The sequence below is a fragment of the Symphodus melops genome, assembly GCF_947650265.1.
Source record: "Symphodus melops genome assembly, chromosome: 3".
NCBI lineage: Eukaryota > Metazoa > Chordata > Actinopteri > Labriformes > Labridae > Symphodus > Symphodus melops.
Genome location: NC_136693.1, coordinates 5,327,181 through 5,334,513, shown reverse-complemented (window position 1 = coordinate 5,334,513; position 7,333 = coordinate 5,327,181). Strand labels below are relative to the sequence as shown.

Genomic DNA, 7,333 nt, shown 5'->3' with positions numbered 1-7,333 from the left:
TTATACACAGAAAACACGTGAGAGCAGGCGGACTAGTTGTCAGAGACGCGGGAGCGCGCAGCAAAGAAGGAAGGAGAGACAGGGGCGCGCGGTACACAAACGAACCCTTTTTATAAGGAAGGAGGCGCGTGCGGTAAAAAGTATGGACGAGGAAAAGAAACACTTGTTATTTAATATCATAGACTGTTTTAATATTAAGGAAATCACTCATATGACATCACACATGAAATGACACGAGACAAATATTAAATGATGTAATTCATAACGTTATAGCACGAATAATTACTGCGAAGACACCGAGAACATTCAAAACATTGTTATAATAATAACAATAATAATAATAATAATAATAATTATTATTATTATTTTGCAGTAAAATTTTTATAAAAACTGATGAGCAGGATTACTACTCAATTACTGAATAACATGCATCTCTTAAGTTTGATTTGAATAAGATATTTCTCCTAAGTTAATTAATCAACTTTGACAGAGTAGCAAACCATTTGATGAGGAATGACTTTATAATGACTAACGTGCCTTTATTAGCACGTGTCTTTTCTTATGAAAACAGTGAAGCTAAGAATCGGCAAACGCCACTCAATGGTCCAAGCAACTTGGTTAAAGGCTTTTTGGAGTTTTAGAGGTGCTGATGTACAATAATGGAAATCGGAAGTAAAGAAATTAATCAATTTATTTCAAATGGCAGACAAGGAAACGTGTCCCTGTTCATTGTTTGAAAGAGGAAACCTGACAGCCCCTCAGCAGGAAATGTTTTCACCTTGTAGTTACCTTCCTGTTAATCTTGTTTTTATCTGTTTGCATCATCAACAGGTGTGACAATGCCACCTTTGTTAGTCCACCTGTTCTTATCAAGGCAATTTAAACGTTGCTTCAAGTCAGATATATAACTATGGTGGAAGAATACTGATATCCTTCATTTGACTATTAGTTATTTGTCTAAAACTATCAAGTTTAAGAGGCTTTACAATTTGTAAATTATTATAAAATGTATCCTAAAGGTTTATCAAAAATGTCTGTCAGAAATAATTGTGATATTTTCTTTGTGTGCTTAATGATAGCTGAGGCGTTTCAGTACCCTAAGTCTGCTCTGCATTTCATGCGTGTCTGTATTCAAATAGGGGCTTCAACTCTCTGTCACTTACTCCATTATCAAAGCTGTAGGTCTGCTTTACTTACAAATTAATTCTTAGCATATAGCACAGTCTGCACTAGGACACAACAACAACAACAATCAGACAGGAGTAGACACAAGGTACGTCTGAAGATAGTTCTCATACATAAAATATGAGTGTCAAGTTGCATCACATTTTCATGCTTGAAAAAACTTCCTGTAACAAACTCTTTTCACCCCAGAGGCAGAAATAAACAAAAGCCTCCATCAGGGCAGTTAGGACACATTAACTCTGTCACTCTTTCCGGTTTGACACAAACATTTTTTACACTTCTTGTTTACTTTGCTGGAAAGGAATGTTTGGTACATCAAGGTTGCAGGCTAATGTTTATTGTTGGTTTTATGTTTTATATTCAGAACAATGTTTGCTAGACTTGGAAGGCCTTCAGAAATAAAAAAAATCAGCTGCAATACAGAAGCAGTTTAATCTGCATACATACCATGTAAACTCTCTAAATGTAATTTGAAAACTTACTAAAAACCCATCAGTAATAATATTTGGAACACCTTTTTTCACATGCAAATATTATTCAAGTACACCGTTGTGCAAACACTCTCAATATGTGCACACGGTGACAGCTCCAGGGTCTCTGCCAGTGTGCTGTGTGTTTCAGGGTTGCAGGGTGCTGGTTTGGTGGAGCTGGAGGCCACGGCCACTGTCTCCAGGTTGTCTATCCACTAATTATTAGTAATTCTTTCTCATTTCTTTGTACATGTATCTGACAGTTTCTAAATATTCTAAAATCTTGTTAAGCAAAATGTTTTTTTCATAAGATATTTTTTTCTATTATCAGTGAACAAATTCTCGGCTATTGAGCCAGAACAAAATGTCTCCTGTAAAAATATCTTTTCCAGTCGCTTCCTTTCACACTCTGGACCAAAACCCTGCAATGACATTATCACTTCACAATTTATTTTAAATCTTTTGGCTGTGTAAAATAAATTTAATTTGCTATTACAAAATAATAATAATTCAAAAAAATCAACAACAGATATATTTTTTTAATAACCAAAATAGTTGAGGCCAAAATAACATAGGGCATGTTTGCACTGGGAAACATTATCTATTCGAATAAAGAAACATAACCTAACTTCACAAATACCTTTAGGGCTTCATATATTTGTGGTGCAGTTTTTAGCATTGTTGCTTCACGGTGTGGAGAAGGTTTCTGGTTCAAATCCCTGCTGTACAGGAACCTCTCTTTGTTGAGTTGGCATTTTCTACCAGCATGTGTGGGTTCTCTCCGGGTACGCTTCCTCCCACAGTACAAAGACATGCTTTTGGGGTTAATTGGTGTCCGTAGGTTTTAATGTGAATATATCAGCCCTGTGATTAATTTGTGACCAGTTGAGGGTGTACTCTACCTCTTGCCCAATTACATCTGGATTCGCCTCCAGCCCTATACGACCCCATACAGGAAAAAGTGGTATTTTCCTATGATATGGGAATATTTCTAGAAGAGACCAGGTTCCATCCTGAGAAAAAAATTAAAAATGTAATGTTATATTTTTTAAGCAGAACAGTTGAACTATTACTTATCAGTGGCTTGTCTGAGTGATCGTGTTCAGTATGAGTTTATTGAAAAAAGGAGACTAATTACTTGCATTATGCACCTTCCTTTGTCACTAAAGTTGACTCATGTTCTGAGTGTCTCCTCATTAAGTCAAGCTGCTGTAGCTCAGTATTGACCTGGTTATGAATTTTTACTGAATAAGCTATTGACAAAGAGTTCCCTGTTAGGCAATATCTGCACTTAGTTAAACAGCATGTGAGCCAGTGAGGGCAAGACGAAGCTGTTTGACATGGTGAAACAGCCTTTAGCCACACAGAAATTGCAAGGGTGTGTGTTGATCAGCACGTTACCACTCAGGTTAGGGTTAGGGCTGAACACCACTTGGATGGATTGCTGTGAAGCTTTGATGAAATTGTGCAAGTTTCTAAGAGTTTTGCTGACTCTAGTGATTCTCTCACATGAGTCTACGACCACCAGCAGGTCAACGCATTACGCTTTGACTGAGCTTCCACGCCTTAAGGGGGTGTAAGAAAATACAGTTAAAAAAAAAAATTGGCTATTATGTTATTATGATACTGTATTGATTCTCAATAACAACAGGGAAAACAGAAACAATTCTACCACGCTATATTGATTAAAAAGATGTCAAAGATTGTCTTTTTATGACAAAGGTTTAGTGAACGTTAAGTCATTTGGGCATTCTATGTAAAATGTGTTGTTATGATGTTGACGATAAGGAATTTCAAATATGAAAAGACCAATGATATTATTGCATTGCAAAGTTGAAAGTTGAAAAAAAATAGAGAAAAGAAAACAGTGCTTACATATCGCAATATCTTGAATGCTCTTAATAAGCATGTATTTTTTCTTTATAATGGCAAAGCTGATGACGCTCCCTTTAGCCTCATCTATACTTTGTGGTTAGCACACTCTGATATTAGCATTTAACTCAAAGCACCACTGTATCGAAGCTCGGCCTCTTTGACCTACAGGAAAGGCTTCATTCCTTTGTTCAAAGTGAATCAAAATGTGTTCTTTGCAGTCAATCATGGACTGACCTGTATCACTGTTCAACCACAAGTACGAAAAACGAAAACATTGACAATTGTCCAACAAACAATGTTGACACACTGGTGCCAAGAGGAGTGCTCCAGTTTAAAGTCAGGAATGTGTTCAAATACATTCACCAAATACCACCATGATCATGTTTGTCTTCTGTCCCTTTGTATATTTGTTTCTCTTTGTGGATACGTGTGAATGGTATGATTGAGTTTGTCCTCCTGTGTGTCGCCTGTTTTCTTTTAGGTCTCCATGTGTAGGAAGGACCTGTTTGTCCTGGTCCTTTAGTCTCTTTGTGGTTACTGCTGAAGTTGCTTTATGTCTTCCCATAGCCATATCCCTTATACACATTTTATATAAACTTTGTTTGGCATCCTGTGGTTTAATGTTGGTCTTTTAACATATTCAGCAGTTAACCTTTACCTAAACTGAGGTTTGAGCCCCATCACAAAAGTAACTCTCTCAAAATGAGCCGTCTCCTTAACTCTTTACAATCTTCTATTTGTCAAATAGAGATCTTCTGGAGGTTTAGAGTTTGACGGTCTTAGGGATCTGGCCATCATCTTGTAGACTCCTATGGGGCTCAGCGCAATTTTGGAACCAATCTAGCATTGAGGTGTTAGAGAACAAAAAAAGAAGCACCTTTCCAGCTCAGAATTTAAGTATGTATACAAATAAATGGTTGTCTACTGAAATCACTGTTGCAATGGCCCCCAAAAAAACCCCAAAACACAGTCAGCCTTTTGTACATTTAGTAAACTTTGAAGAAAACCAGCAAATATAAATCAATTCCATTCAATATACTGTATTTGAACCTTTATTTGATCTGCTGCATGTCTCCATTATAAAGCTGGATCCCTTCTGCGTGACGGAGGTTTCTTTAATCAAGTTTCAAATTGTTTTTTGTGGGGATGTGAGTGCGTCTGAATTTAGGGTGTAAGAATAGAGGGTGTTTCTTGTTTTGGAGATGGTGAACTATCTTGAACCACATTGGTGAGTCTTGATTTTGGGTTTTATAAAAACAACATATGGCTTGGCACAACATTGTGCAAATGTGGCGCCTCAGCCACACACACACACAAGGGTTGACTTAATCTTAATATTATGTTTGTTTATCTCTTGTAGCCTCCCTCCTTGTCACAGTCCATACACAAAGATGGATTAAAATTAGCATTTATTAAAAAAAGAGATGTGAAAACAAGTTGTGACATAATAATGAAAGTAGTAGTTTGGACTACGTTAATCAAACATTATGTGCTTTGTGTATGTCTTAGTATTCAACAGACACTGACTTTAAATTGCCCACTGAATTAAATCTAATTAGTCCATAAATTGCGTCTAAAAATTGTCAGCGAGCCAACAACTCTGAAATGTGTTGTAATATCTTTTGAGTGGTATTTTTGTCTTTCCTCACCACATGATGTCGCCATTCTGCTGCTGGGTCGCCCTTTGACGAACCCATGTGCATGTTGAAGGAGAGAGAAAGAGAGAGACAGAGAGAGAGAGAGTGAGAGAGAGAGAGGGAGAGAGAGAGAGAGAGTCTGTGAGAAGGAACAACTTGGGAAGTTTTCTCATACACTGAGTAAGAAGAGGACAGAGTGCAGACAGTGAGAATAAAGAGTGGTAAGTCATTTTCACTTTTCTCATTCAATCAAACAACATTCTTCAACGTAAAGGTTTTTATTTCAGACTTCTTCACTTCTACGCTTTTCTTTTCTGCTCTATATTCCAGCCCCAGCACAGATGTCAGTGACCTCGTTTTAGAGATTTAACTTTGATAAATAGTGTGTTCCTGGGGGCTCAGTTTGTCTAATTAGAAAGGATAAACCGGATCCCGTTTCCATTTATCTTGTGTGGATTGGTTAATGAAGGTTGTTGCTCTTGGTTTACTTAAGGAGAGGATTACATAAATCTTTCTTGAAGCTGTTCCTCTCAAGTATGTTTTGCTCATAAAAACCCCCTTTACTACTGGACAGTTTGTTTTCATGTTGTAAGTTGTTGCTGCTCAGTTGTGTTATCAGATTGTGGAGATGTGATGGTGAGTGAGACAGGGATTCTCTGATTGGCTGAGGAATGTTTCCCTGGACCTCGATGAAAGACAGAAATAAACTTGTGCAGAAGAACAACATTTAAGAATACCAACCATTCCTCAGGCTATTCCCTCCCATCAGTTTTTCTTTCGTTTTTTTCTGGTGGGGTTACAGGAACTGAAGGCCTCTCTGATTTCTTACAGCCATGGCTGGCTGGCAGAGAGAGCAGAAAAATTCACAGCCACAACTATGTGCCCTTATGTTAGCCTGTCAGAGGTTTTAAATGGACCCATATAGGCTGCTCCATGTGGTACATTAAAAATTAATCTCAACTTCAATAAAAGCTGCTCAGCTCTGTTAAACGGAAATCTATCCAGAAACAGTTAAAACACAAGATGTCCGGGGCCCTGCTTGATGTGTTTGTGGTGTATTTTCTTGTTGTTGCATCAGCCAGGATTGAATTTTCACAACTGTCCAAAAACAACAGAATTTTGTTTTGATTCTGAACTGTCTGTCATAAATAAATATATGCTAGTAGACTGACAGATTCCATTTTATGTACGCTGACAGAGCCCTCAATAGACCACAATGAAATGCAGCTGCAAGACATTTGAATGAGAAGTAACTTGCAGACTTTTTTGGTGAGTGTGTCGAATAACCCTTAGCATTGCTGTAAAGGCAAAGAGATGTTCATTCAAGTGTCTAACTTTGTCTTGCCTGCCATCTTGGTTACCGTGTAAAATTAACACTGCAGCCTCCTTTATACACCATGTGCTGCCTCCTGAGACACCACGACCATTAGAGAAAACTTCATGCTATGAGGGACCAGTGTGAATAAAACTCTTTTAAACTACAGGGACAGGCTGTTCTGAAAATTGTAAGGCCTTTTTTTTTTTGCACAAATCTGAACTATTATGGCTTGGGCTGAAATAACACATCAGTGTTACATTTTAGTGTCAACCAGAACACAGTGATCTCCACAGGGAAAGAGAAACAGCTTTGTTGTGGCGGTCACAGTCGCCTGAACTCCCTCGCCGTCTCAAACTGCAGAAGCAAACGATCCAAACACTGATTTTGCAGATACTGAAAGAGACTGATGAATGAAATAACCCGCACAACCAACATGATGCAGCATGCAAAACAGCGATAATGTTGAGAAATCAAAAGACTATTTATTCATTTATAATGTGCACTGGGAAGCAGATTTAAAAAAAAATGCTCAAATGAGAGTAAGAGCAAAGAGATGATTAGGTTCATTGCTATTTCAAAGATTTGGGCTGACAATTAACATGATAGAGGCCAAATACAGCACTCATTGTGTTCATAATATTGACTGTAAAGTTTCACGGATGAAGTCTGATTGACGTCTGTTACTGGAGGGGGCTTAACTTCAGCCTAACTTTCAGTCAACCACGGCTGAGCTGAGGTGGTTTTAAGCCCACTGATGAAATGGTACATCAAACACACCTGTCAATCAGGTCAGCTGCACGCCTCGTTGTAAATAACCCTTATCCTTCATAAATTCAATACGGATGAGT

General features: G+C 37.9%; 1 protein-coding gene across 1 annotated transcript in view; it reads left to right on the top strand.

Annotated features, from left to right (window-relative positions):
• The first annotated feature begins 5,296 nt into the window (after positions 1-5,296).
• Positions 5,297-7,333, top strand: part of tspan4a (tetraspanin 4a) — a 130,301-nt gene continuing 128,264 nt past the window's right edge. The window contains exon 1 of the mRNA XM_079338970.1: positions 5,297-5,388. The gene's annotated coding sequence lies outside the window, so the exon portion shown is untranslated. The remainder of the gene's footprint in view (positions 5,389-7,333) is intronic.